This window comes from Trachurus japonicus, chromosome 10 (assembly GCF_045865225.1).
Source record: "Trachurus japonicus isolate A0001 chromosome 10, Traja_1.0".
NCBI lineage: Eukaryota > Metazoa > Chordata > Actinopteri > Carangiformes > Carangidae > Trachurus > Trachurus japonicus.
In genome coordinates, this window is record NC_140916.1 from 36,410,934 (window position 1) to 36,424,020 (window position 13,087).

At 49.3% G+C, this 13,087-nt stretch overlaps 1 pseudogene across 1 annotated transcript in view; it reads left to right on the forward strand.

The window, feature by feature from the left end:
• LOC146980350 (Ig kappa-b4 chain C region pseudogene) overlaps window positions 1-621 on the forward strand; it is a 1,825-nt pseudogene extending 1,204 nt beyond the window's left edge. The window contains exon 3 of the transcript XR_015036846.1: window positions 193-621. The product of XR_015036846.1 is annotated as an Ig kappa-b4 chain C region pseudogene (transcript). The remainder of the gene's footprint in view (window positions 1-192) is intronic.
• Window positions 622-13,087: the final 12,466 nt, after the last annotated feature.

Sequence of the window (13,087 nt, forward strand, 5' to 3'; positions counted from 1 at the left end):
ATTTGAAGTGTAAAAATCCAGATGAAACATGAAGACATGAGAGGAACTTTGACCTTTTTATCTTTAGTACTGAAACCTGTCTGTTGCCATGGTTCAGCAGTGATGCCTGTCGGTTGCTATGGTTACTGTGCTGAGAGAGGGAAGTGAAAAACTGAACCAAAACTTTCTTGATGTGGTGTGTGTGTCTCCTAGGTGATGTGGCCCCCACCCTGACGGTGCTGCCCCCCTCCAGTGAGGAGCTGCAGCAGCAGGGGAAGGCCACGCTCATGTGCCTGGCCAACAAGGGCTTCCCCTCAGACTGGAGTCTGGTCTGGAAGGTGGACGGCAGCAGCAGCAGCAGCAGCAGCTGGGAGGAGAGCAGGAGCCCCGGGGTGCTGGGGAAGGACGGCCTCTACAGCTGGAGCAGCACCCTGAGGCTCCCTGCAGACCAGTGGAGGAAGCTGGGCTCTGTGACCTGTGAGGCCACCCAGGGCTCCCAGACTGGGCTCTCAGAGACACTGAGGAGAGACCAGTGTTCCCAGTCCTGAGCTGACCACTGGGACTCTGCTGCTGCTTTTCCTCTGCTGCTCTCTCTCTCTCATTTCACATGTTTCACTAACAAGATTTAGCAGCTTCTCTCACTGTTTCAATGTTGTTTCTGTCTTTACACACAGTAAAAATATCATCATCACATCACTTGTTTTCATGTGTTTTCATTCAACGTTTCCATGACGACTTATTATTCCTGTGTGATGAGTTGACAGAGAAAGTCTGAGATGATGTCAAATATATGTCCATATATACTGTAAGTTTGTCCTGTGGTGTGTATAAACTCACAACTTGTCATTTTTGATTGATTGATCAGTATCAATACTATGCCTTCATGTGTCTCCTCTATTGTTGCTGCAGAGTTTTCTCAATCCTAAATATTGAAACATGCAGATGCAGAAACTATTCGAACAAATGAAAGAAATAAGACATGACTCAAATGTCTAAGAGTCAAATAATAGCTCATTTTATATGTAAATATATTCATTTCTATGATATTTAATTGTAGGTCAATCAAATGTCACAATTTCTGTGTCCAGAAAACTCCATAGATTTTTTCGACACCAGTTCCATTGCTACTGCAACCTCACAAGCCTTCAGAAAGGTCAGATCCTTTTCAGACAGCGACCTGCGCTGCACGGCATCAGAGTGTAGTCCACTCACAAAGCGATCTCTCAGCGCATCATCCAGGTGCTGTCCAAAATCACAGGTAGCTGCTGGCTGCCTCAAAGCCACCACATACTCAGAGACAGTTTCATCCTCTTTCTGGTTACGCTTCTGGAAACAAAATCGTTCCGCGATTACAATCGGTGGCGGCTTGTAATGAGTGCTCAGTACTCTCACCAGATCAGGATACTGCATAGTACTCGGTACTGTCGGTGACACCAGATTTTTCAGCAGCTTATAACAAGTCTATTTCAGTTTTTGAGCCACAAATATCATTCAGCTCTCAGTTGGGGACTGAGAGCTGAATGATATTTGTCCATTGCAACAGGAAATTAAACACCTGGCACTGTGCTTGTTGCAAACCCACATCTCCCTGTCTTCACAAGGCAATAGCAAAATGGCATTTGTTTCAAATGCATCAAAGGGCACACTGGATATTACAGCTGTGAAAGATGCATTGTAAAGGGAGAGAATAAAAACAAAAGAGTTGTGTACTTGGGAGACTACCTTTAAGGACAGATGTAGCATTTACCAATGGGCTTTACTGTATAATGACCACCAGCTTGGGGTATCCACTTTACTTAATGTAGGGATACATTGTGTCACAGGTTTCCCACTAGACTACACGCATCTAGTGTGTCTTGGTATTGTGAAAAGACTCTGCGCTTCTTTAAAAAAGGACCATCTGAATGTAGACTGTCACAATTTCAACTCTTCTTGTCTCTCTGTCTGGGAAGCATCCTAGTGAGTTTGCTCGCCAACCAAGATCCCTAACAGAGTTAAATTGGTGGAAAGCCACAGAGTGGGCCTATTGTGTTAAAAAAGGTATTGCACAAGGGTGTGTATGACCACTTCCTCTGCCTAACGGTAGCCCTATCAATACTTCTGGACTCATGTGAGAGAAGGCATGTTGCTTACATGGACTTTGCAGAACAACTCTTAAGCTACTTTAGCAAAATGTGAGCATATACACAGCAGCTTTCCTGGTCTATAATGTCCATAGTTTGAAACATCTGGTAGATGACTGTAGGAATTACCAGTGCTCTCTCAATGACATATGTGCATTTCCATTTGAGAATCATCTGCAAGTTTGGTGAGAAATGCCAAGAATCCAATCAGTCAAGTAGGAAAGAGACTCATTGAACAAGAGAGGCAAGGGGGCTGCCCAAAAGAGACAGGCAAGAAGAGTTGGCATTTTGTTGCTGAAAATGAGAGAAATAGGTGTTTTCTCTTGCACAACAAAGACTCAGGGGTGCAAACTCCATCCATCCATCCATTTTCATCCGCTTATCCGAGTCGGGTCGCGGGGGCAGCAGTCGGAGCAGGGATCCCCAGACTTCCCTCTCCCCGGACACTTCCTCCAGCTCTTCCGGGGGGACCCCAAGGCGTTCCCAGGCCAGCTGAGTGACGTAGTCACTCCAGCGTGTCCTGGGTCTTCCTCGGGGCCTCTTCCCGGTGGGACATGCCCGGAACACCTCACGAGGGAGGCGTCCAGGGGGCATATACAGGTGCCCGAGCCACCTCAGCTGGCTCCTCTCGATGTGGAGGAGCAGCGGCTCTACTCCGAGCTCCTCCCGGGTGACAGAGCTCCTCACCCTATCTCTAAGGGAGCGCCCCGCCACCCTGCGGAGGAAACTCATTTCGGCCGCTTGTATCCGGGATCCCGTTCTTTCGGTCATGACCCAGAGTTCATGACCATAGGTGAGGGTGGGAACGTAGATCGACCGGTAAATCGAGAGCTTTGCCTTTCGGCTCAGCTCCTTCTTCACCACGACGGACCGATACAATGACCGCATTACTGCGGCCGCCGCACCGATCCGCCTGTCGATCTCGCGCTCCGTTCTCCCCTCACTCGTGAACAAGACCCCGAGATACTTAAACTCCTCCACCTGAGGCAGGAACTCTCCCCCGACCTGGAGGGTGCAAGCCACCTTTTTCCGGTCGAGAACCATGGCCTCGGACTTAGAGGTGCTGATTCTCATCCCAGCTGCTTCACACTCGGCTGCAAACCGCCCCAGTGCATGCTGAAGGTCCTGGCTCGAGGGAGCCAACAAGACCACATCATCCGCAAAAAGCAGAGATGAAATCAAGTGGCTCCCGAACCGTACCCCCTCCGGCACTTGGCTGCGCCTAGAAATTCTGTCCATAAAAATAATGAACAGAACCGGTGATAAAGGGCAGCCCTGCCGGAGTCCAACACGCACCGGGAACAGGTCTGACTTACTGCCGGCAATGCGAACCAAGCTCCTGCTCCGGTCATACAGGGACCGTACAGCCCTCAGCAGAGGGCCTCCGACCCCATACTCTCGGAGCACCTCCCACAGGATGCCACGTGGGACACGGTCGAAAGCCTTCTCCAAGTCCACAAAACACATGTGGACTGGTTGGGCAAAACTCCCATGCACCCTCGAGCACCCTGCGGAGGGTTGTAGAGCTGGTCCAGTGTTCCACGGCCAGGACGAAAACCGCATTGTTCCTCCTGAATCCGAGGTTCGACTATCGGCCGAATTCTCCTCTCCAGCACCCTGGAATAGACTTTCCCCGGGAGGCTGAGGAGTGTGATCCCCTGGTAGTTGGAACACACCCTCCGGTCCCCCTTTTTGAAGAGAGGGACCACCACCCCGGTCTGCCAGTCCAGAGGCACTGTCCCCGACTGCCACGCGATGCTGCAGAGGCGTGTCAGCCACGACAGCCCTGCAACATCCAGAGACTTGAGGTACTCAGGGCGGATCTCATCCACCCCCGGTGCCTTGCCACTGAGGAGCTTCCGGACTACCTCAGTGACTTCAGCTTGGGTGATGAATGAATCAACCTCTGGGTCCTCAGCCTCTGCTTCCTCGACGGAAGGCGTGTCAGTGGGATTGAGGAGATCCTCGAAGTATTCCTTCCACCGTCCGACGATATCCCCAGTCGAGGTCAACAGCTCCCCTCCTCCACTGTAAACAGTGTTGGCGGAGCACTGCTTCCCCCTCCTGAGGCGTTGGATGGTTTGCCAGAATTTCCTCGAGGCCGACCGGTAGTCCTCCTCCATGGCCCCCCCGAACTTTTCCCAGACCCGAGTTTTTGCTTCCGTGACCGCCCGGGCTGCCGTCCGCTTGGCCTGCCGGTACCCGTCAGCTGCCTAGGGAGTCCCCCAAGCTAGCCAGGCTCGGTAGGACTCCTTCTTCAGCTTGACAGCATCCCTTACTTCCGGGGTCCACCACCGGGTTCGGGGATTACCGCCGCGACAAGCGCCGGAGACCTTACGGCCACAGCTCCGGACGGCCACGTCAACAATGGAAGTGGAGAACATGGTCCATTCAGACTCAATGTCTCCGGCTTCCCTCGGAATCTGGTCAAAGCTCTCCCGGAGGTGGGAGTTGAAGACCTCCCTGACAGGGGATTCTGCCAGACGTTCCCAGCAGACCCTCACGATACGCTTGGGTCTGCCAAGTCTGACCAGCTTCCTCCCCTGCCAGCGGATCCAACTCACCACCAGGTGGTGATCAGTTGACAGCTCAGCCCCTCTCTTCACCCGAGTGTCCAAGACATACGGCCGGAGATCAGATGACACGACTACAAAGTCGATCATTGACCTCCGGCCTAGGGTGTCCTGGTGCCACGTGCACTGATGGACACCCTTATGCCTGAACATGGTGTTCGTTATGGACAAACTGTGGCTAGCACAGAAGTCCAATAACAAAACACCGCTCGGGTTCAGATCGGGGAGGCCGTTCCTCCCAATCACACCTCTCCAGGTAACACTGTCGCTGCCCACGTGGGCATTGAAGTCCCCCAGCAGAACGATGGAGTCCCCGGTTGGAGCACTTTCCAGCACCCCTCCCAGGGCCTCCAGGAAGGCCGGGTACTCTACACTGCCGTTCGGCCCGTAGGCCGAGACAACAGTGAGAGACCTATCCCCGACCCGAAGGCGCAGGGAAACGACCCTCTCGTTCAGTGGGGAGAACTCCAACACATGGCGGCTGAGCTGGGGGGCTATGAGCAAGCCCACACCAGCTCGCCGCCTCTCACCGTGAGCAACTCCAGAGTGGAAGAGAGTCCAGCCTCTCTCAAGGAGTTGGGTTCCAGAGCCCAGGCTGTGCGTGGAGGTGAGCCCGACTATCTCTAGCCGGTACCTCTCAGCCTCCCGCACGAGCTCAGGCTCTTTCCCCCCCAGCGAGGTGACATTCCATGTCCCTAAAGCCAGAGTCGTTGTCCAGGGATTGGGTCGCCGGGCGACCCACGGCTGCCACCCAAAACACACGGCACCGACCCCTCATGGTCCTTCCTGCGGGTGGTGGGCCTACTGGAAGGCGGGCCCACGTCGCTCCTTCGGGCTGGGCCCGGCCGGGTCCCGTGGGCGGAGACCCGGCCACCAGGCGCTCGCCTGCGAGCCCCAACCCCACTTTTTTTTATTTTTTCACTCATGAGGGGTTTTGGAACCGCTCTTAGTCTGACCCGTCACCTACAAACTCATCAGGGGTAAAAAAAAAAAAAGGTGACAAGATACCGACCCCCTAGGGGGGATCTGGGGGCATGCTCCCCCGGGGAATTAAAAAAAAGAAAAAAAAAAAAAACTTTAAAGGTGAATTTACAGTCATTTTTAGCATGAGACTAAGGTCCAGATTTACTCAGTTTGCACAGCTTTTGCTCATATTAAACATGCACAATCTGTCTCTCTGTGTTTGGTTTTGAAACATGTGAAGAGGGTCTTCAAAGACAAACAGAGGGACAGATTGCTCAGCCTATGCAGGTTTAGCATGAGCAAAAGCTGTGCAAACCTTAGTGAATCTGTCCCTAGATGTCCATCAGATGAACCTTGCAAAAAAGTGGTTTTGGAAATCAATTGTTGAGGCATCCCAAAGGTACCAGCTCAGGCTCAGTCTTACTCAGTCATTCTGAAAACAAAGTGAGAGTGGCAAGCTTACATTAGTTATAGCTTGCTGACAGCTAGCTAATTAGGGTACCTGAACTGGTGCAATATGGCCGAGGCTTAATGCTGTGCCTTCAAACTAAATAAAATTGAATACAGGCTGATAAGTTCATTGTAAAACATTTATTTATTTATGTAAATGTGTTTTCTTTACGTAGGCTATGCTCCGAGGCAGTGCTGCTCTTTCTGTCCAATAACACACATGAAGCTTAAAAATGCCGTACATAAAACATATTAAGTGGCAATATGTATTTAAAAGATGTTCAAGCAAACGCACATAGTTTGAAACAACGTTCAAAACACACACGGCCAGCATCACAACTAGGCATAAAGTCTGCTAGCTGAAAAAAGGTTTAATATTTTTTCATGTGAGAAAGTCACTGTTAAATCCCTAGTCTGTGGTCAGTTCATCCAGATATTGCCTGGAAATTTGCTCCGACGTTTGTTTTAGGAGAAATACAGACGGAGCAGCGACCAGGGGGATACATCCATGCTTCCAGCTCGTTTCAGTGGCAGTAGCCGGTCTACTGAACCGATAGCCCAGGACCGACTCCGTCGTCTTCCCGCTGCCGATAACGAGCCAAGTAACTTTATCCGCAAGTTTTAGAGGTTTACCGCTGGCTGGTTAAACTCTTTATAGGAGATTAATGTTGGCCTCATTGATTAAATCTAACTGTGGCAGTCGCCTCAAAGCCGTTGTTTCATCCACTTGTTTTCATCCAGATAAAGAGACAGATGCTTTGCCTCGCCTTGCCTCATAACCCGCCCAAAAAAAATGTTTTATTGTGGATTTACACGAATCACACAAATGACCCATTTGGGATCCAAAATTTCGCCGAAAGGTGACAAGTTTGCAGGGCAAGTTTGCAAAGCCAGGGCCCCCACTAGAAGACCCCTTAAAGCAGAAGTAAGCGATCCGGTCGTTTTGGCTAACTTCCTGTCAGCCAACAGCCAACAGTCAACAGTTACTTTCTCGCATGAAAAAATATTAAAACTTTAGGTTGCTATGCGGGAACATGTGCGGGATTCTGATTGGCTAACATGGGCTTGAGCTTCTCGCTACACTGCCACCTACAGGTTTGGCATGCTCTTGACGGCATATATACACGGGTTAGTGTAAACGAAAAGTTTTCTGAAAACGGACTGGTGTGCACCAAGTTTTTTTTGTAAACGACCCCCATTTTGTAAACGACCCCCATTCCGAAGGACCACCATTCCGACGGTCTGCCAGTCTGAAAATTCCTTCCGAGGGGCCGCTGTTCCAAATGTGTTTTATTTTGAAAATTGACCAGATTCTCTCGTCGTTTGACTTCCTGCCCACCCCCCCCCCCCACCAAAGTTTCACCCAGGTGCGTGTCTGATGCAGCCGCGGCGCTCCTGCTGAAAAATAAATGTCCTTGCTCTGTGCTTTGGTTGGGTTTAGGCAATGTAGAAATGAGTTGGTTAAGTTTAGTAAAAAGACCAGGTAGAGGCCAAGAAAGTCTCTGCTAATATGAGGCTTCTCCGGGAGTCAAACCCTGATCCCCTGCGCCGGAGGCAAATGCTCTAACCACTGTGCTACCAAAGCATTTGCTGTGATGTGTGTACCCAGTGCCTTAAACCTTTTAATGGCGGACTTTTTTCAGGTTCAGAAAGGCACACCTTTTACATAAATAATTAAGGGCCGGCATTCCGACACATTAAAGTAAACGTTCGGAATGGCAGCCCTTCGGAATGGCACCCTGGAACCGTCGTGAGCATGCAGAGTTTGTTTGAGCTGCAGCTACAGCTAAAGGGAGGAAGGATGAGATAGATCAATTTTTATGAACGCGCGGACTTGATCTGTTTCAAATGTGACACTGTACGCTTGCCTATGAAACCGCAAAAGTCCGCGGACAGTGCGCGCGGAGTCAACGCCACTCACGGTAGGCGCCGACAGTCTCTCTCCCTCCCTTTCTCTCTGTGTCAGCGCACACACACACACACGGAGCGTCGCGTCGGAGCGGTGAAGTGAAACAACAACCTGCATATCACCTGAGTTGACGTGAACTCCGCTCGTGGTTACCGAGTCAGATTAATAAATAGGCTTTATGCACAGCTCCACTACTTCCTGAACTTAAACAGGCTCCTTTCCTTCCTGTCTTACATTATTGGACAAGCTGATTAATCCAGGTGTGTCTGACTCTGACCTCTGTAGTGTCACAACAACTGTCAGACACACCTGTCAGAGCCTGTTAAGTCCAAGAAGTAGTGGGGCTCGGCATAAAGCCTGTTGTCAGAGCAGCTAAATAGCTAAATATTTGTCTACAACCTGTTCAAATAACTAGAAAGACTAAAGCCTCGTGACTGACACATTTTAGAGCTGATGTATGGTAGAAAAAAGACAACAGAAAACAACAACAACAATGTAAATCAAATCAAATTGTGGATTATTGAACTGTTCCACCCTTAATGAACATTAAAGTGAACTCATGTCATCCTCCCAAACTGAACACATTCTCTGGTTTCTTCAGGATTCAGTCAGGATGCTGCTTGAACTGGCAGCATCAGCAAAAAATACATATCGAGACGATATCGAGAATCGATCAATATGGAAAAACATATCGTGATAAGGTTTTTTGCCATATCGCCCAGCCCCAGTGTAAACGTAGTCTTAGTCATATCACATCATTGCTTGACTTTTGATTCCAACTGGACAGTCTTTGATTCCTCATAGTATAAAGCTCATTGTAACTCAGGTCCTCTGTGGCCATATGGTTAGTGTGTCAGGTTACCACTCATGAAGTTGTGGGTTCAATTCCTTCCTTGGACATGTTTCTTGTATGCCATTCCGCATGTCTTTGTCAATTTATTCTGCTAATTCAGCATGGTTCAGCAATGGCTTTCAGCATTCACACGCATTTTCCGTTAGGAAATGCTGTTTCTAGTTCAACTTTAAGAAAGTGTTTTTTCATTTTGTCGAACGACAATGACAACAATCTGGAGTCAAACTTCACACATCTCATGTTAGAACCAACTGTCTGTAACCACGTTGCCATGGCACCAAGATGGGCCGTCTTGTTTTAATCTGATTTCTGAAACATGTCCAAAAAACCCCCCCAAAAAACAGTGAATCTTCCTTCAGCTGATCTCAGGAAACAGTTTTCCTTCCAAATAAACATGTGGGAAAGGATTGTTTTGTGCAGGAGAGAGTTTTATGAAGCTAAACTATTACCAGCCTTTTATTGTGAAAAGTTAGGACAGGAAGTTCTTATGTTGATTTAACAACAAACTAGATCTGCAACAATTAATTGATTGATCAAACAATAATTAATTATTAAAGCCTCAGTGTTTAGTATTGGGGCTAAACCGTGACATCCAGCGTTCAGATTCTAGATTGCAACGCTCACTCGCCCGGGGGGTGACCCCCATTCCGAAGGACGGTCCACTATTCTGAAAATTATTTTAAAAAAATTCTAGAATTCGCTTCAACTGGGAGCAGCAAAGTCTGGTAGCTCTGAGTTTCTTACTCTGTTTTTGTTGTATTTTATCATATTTTTTCAATTACTGATGGATATTTCTTCTGTGAAGAGAAGAGTTTTCTCAAGTGAAGAGCTTTTTTCGCTGAAGTGGTGAAAATCTGGGGTGTATCACACTATTCCGGCTGAGTTGAAGAGGCGTTTTCGTGGTTGCCGTGCTGGTGCAGGTTTAAAGGCAAGGAAGTGGAGATACAAGCCCATTCTGCCGTCTGTCATCATGGGGAATGTCAACTCTCTGACCAACAAGAGTGATGAGGTCTGGCCTTATTTGTGAACCAGAGATGGTGTAATCCTGCACATATTACTGTCAAAGAGAAGATGTGTTGTCCAGATATTGAATTATTGGCTGTTGGAATGCGGCCATATTATGTACCAAGAGAATTCAGTCATATCATAGCAATACTTGTGTACATCCCTCCCAAGGCAACAGCTGATGTTCCATGTGAAATACTGCATGAAATGGTTGCTAGGATACAGACAAAACATCCTGAGGCACTTATTATAATATCAGGTGACTTCAACCATGTTATCCTCTCCTCCCACCTGACTGGATTCACACAGTTTGTTAAATGTGCTACCAGAAAAAACAAAACCCTTGACTTGCTGTATGCCAATGTAAAAGAAGCTTACAGAGCCACTGCCTTGCCACCACTGGGCAGGTCAGATCACAACCTGGTTTGTCTGCAGACCTGTTACAAACCCTGTGTGCAGAGTAGGGTTGTATATCTCCACCACTGAGGCCGATTCGATACGCATCTCGATACGCTGCCACCGATACGATACATTAACGATACACTGAAGCTCTCGTCGATACAATGCGATACGATTCACTCCTGTTCACGATGCGATGTGATTCAAATGCGATTTGATAATGATATGACTTAATTACAAAGAGATTTGGTTCGATATGTTTGATACAGTTCTGATATGAGAGTTTCTTCCCACATCAAGTTTATTACCTCAATACCATTCTGCTTTACTCTCTGTATCAATTTGAGGGATAGCCTATATTTGGTTAATTTTTACAGGGCAAACCAATAAATCATATTTGAAAGGTACAGTCTAGACTAAATAAATGGTAGAAATGAAATCCAGCTTAATCATATGGGCTAGTCTTGTGTGGTGGCACCTCTGCAGTTTGGTCTTTTGCTATATTATAATAATAATAACTTTATTTATATAGCACCTTTAAAAACACAAGTTTTCAAAGTGCTCACAAAACAACTTAAAAGAGACAAGTCACAGATGTTTTGTTGTGCACAGGACATTTCTGGGTGGAGAGTCTGTGTTTTCTAGTCTCCAGCCAGTGCTCACAAAGCTCAGGTGTAGGTCCGTGCAGCAGAGTAGTAACTGTACTAGCCCTGCTAGCTGTCCGGATGCTAACCGCTACCGCTAACTAGCGGTTAGCATCCGCGGCTACCACCGCTTCCCAGCTCACTACAACCAAAGTCCTTCTGCTACAACCAGAGCCCATAGCCAGAGCCACTACTACGGCCCTCCTCCTAGTTACAGCCGCTGACGGCCGAGTATTGACCCACCGCTTCACTCAGACTGTTTACTTCTCTTGGCGGCTCTGACTACAGCTGCTGCTGCTGCTGTCAGAGCAAGAGCAGGAGCAGGAGGCTGCGCACGGGCGGGTTCCACGGTGGTGCATTCAGGTTGCCTCGGAAAATGAAATGATCAATTTAACCATGGAATTTACCGATGTAGAAGGCTAGAAGAGATGCATCGCAAATTCAACCATAAATTATGTCCGATGTAGCCTGAATCTACCGGTGCAGTCGCATCGCATACGTTTATATCGGACCACCGATATGAATCGGTGAATCTCCACATCCCTAGTGCAGAGGGAACCTGCAACTACACTCACAGTAAGGAAGTGGACACCTGAGGCTACTGAGGCTCTGAGGGACTGCTTTGAGTCTACAGACTGGAATGTTCTGCTACACTCGCAGACACCTAACAACACATCCACTGACATTGATGAGATGGCAGAGTGTGTCACTGACTATATAAACTTCTGCAGGGATGTGGTGTTGCCGGTCAGAACAGTTCGTTGCTTCACTAACAATAAACCGTGGATCACAAGTGACATCAAAGGCTTTCTAAATAAGAAGAAGGAGGCTTTTAAGATTGGTGACTCAGTCTTGATTAAGACAGCACAGCAGGAACTGAAAGTGAGACTAAGGCAAGCAAAGAGAGACTACAAGAAAAAGCTGGAGAGCAAACTACAAAATAATAACATCAGGGAGGTCTGGAGAGGAATGAGGACCATCACTGGATACAAGGAGAGAAATAGGCAGCCTGAGGGAGATGTTGACCTGGCAAATGAGTTTAACCAGTTTTACAACAGGTTTAATATAGCCTCTTCTCCCTCACCATCACCACTTGGCGGTCCTGCTCCATCTGGCAGTCCTGTTTCCGGCGGTCCTGCTCTACCTGGTGGTCCTGCTCCTCCTGGCGGTCCTGCTCCTCCTGGCGGTCCTGCTTCCGGCGGTTCTGCTCCTCCTGGCGGTCCTGCTCCTCTTGGCGGTCCTGCTTCCGGCGGTCCTGCTCCTCCTGGCGGTCCTGCTCTACCTGGCGGTCCTGCTCTACCTAGTGGTCCTGCTCCAGCCGGCGGTCCTGCTCCTCCTGGCGGTCCTGCTTCCGGCAGTCCTGCTCCATCCGGTGGTCCTGCTTCCGGCGGTCCTGCTCCATCCGGTGGTCCTGCTTCCGGCGGTCCTGCTCCATCCGGTAGTCCTTCTCCAGCCGGCGGTCCTGCTCTACCTGGCGGTCCTGTTCTACCTGGCGGTACTGCTCCATCCGGCGGTCCTGCTTCCGGTGGTCCTGCTCCATCCGGTGGTCCTGCTCCAGCCGGCGGTCCTGCTCCACCTGGCAGTCCTGCTTCCGGCGGTCCTGCTCCTCCTGGCGGTCCTGCTCCATCCGGCGGTCCTGCTCTACCTGTCGGTCCTGCTCCATCCGGCGGTCCTGCTTCCGGTGGTCCTGCTCCTCCTGGCGGTCCTGCTCCACCTGGCGGTCCTGCTCCATATGGCGGTGACACTCTACTCTCCCTGGAGAAAGTGTTGGCAGAACTGAGGAGACTGCGTCCTGGCAAGTCGGCTGGCCCTGATGGTGTTTCAGCTAGACTCCTTAAGGACTGTGCTGCCCAGCTGGCTGTGCCTCTCCGTACCATCTTCAACCTGAGCCTGCAGTCATGTAGGATCCCTCTTCTCTGGAAGACCTCGTGCCTGGTGCCGGTTCCCAAAGTGGCGAGGCCAGCAGGAATCAGTGACTACAGACCAGTAGCCCTGACTTCTCATATTATGAAGACTCTGGAGAGACTACTACTTCGCCACCTTCGACCTCAAGTACAGCATTCTGTGGACCCCTTGCAGTTTGCATACCGGGAGAACATTGGGGTGGACGATGCAATCATCTACATGTTGCATCGGATTTACTCTTACCTGGATGAACCTGGGCGATATGTGAGACTGCTGTTTCTAGA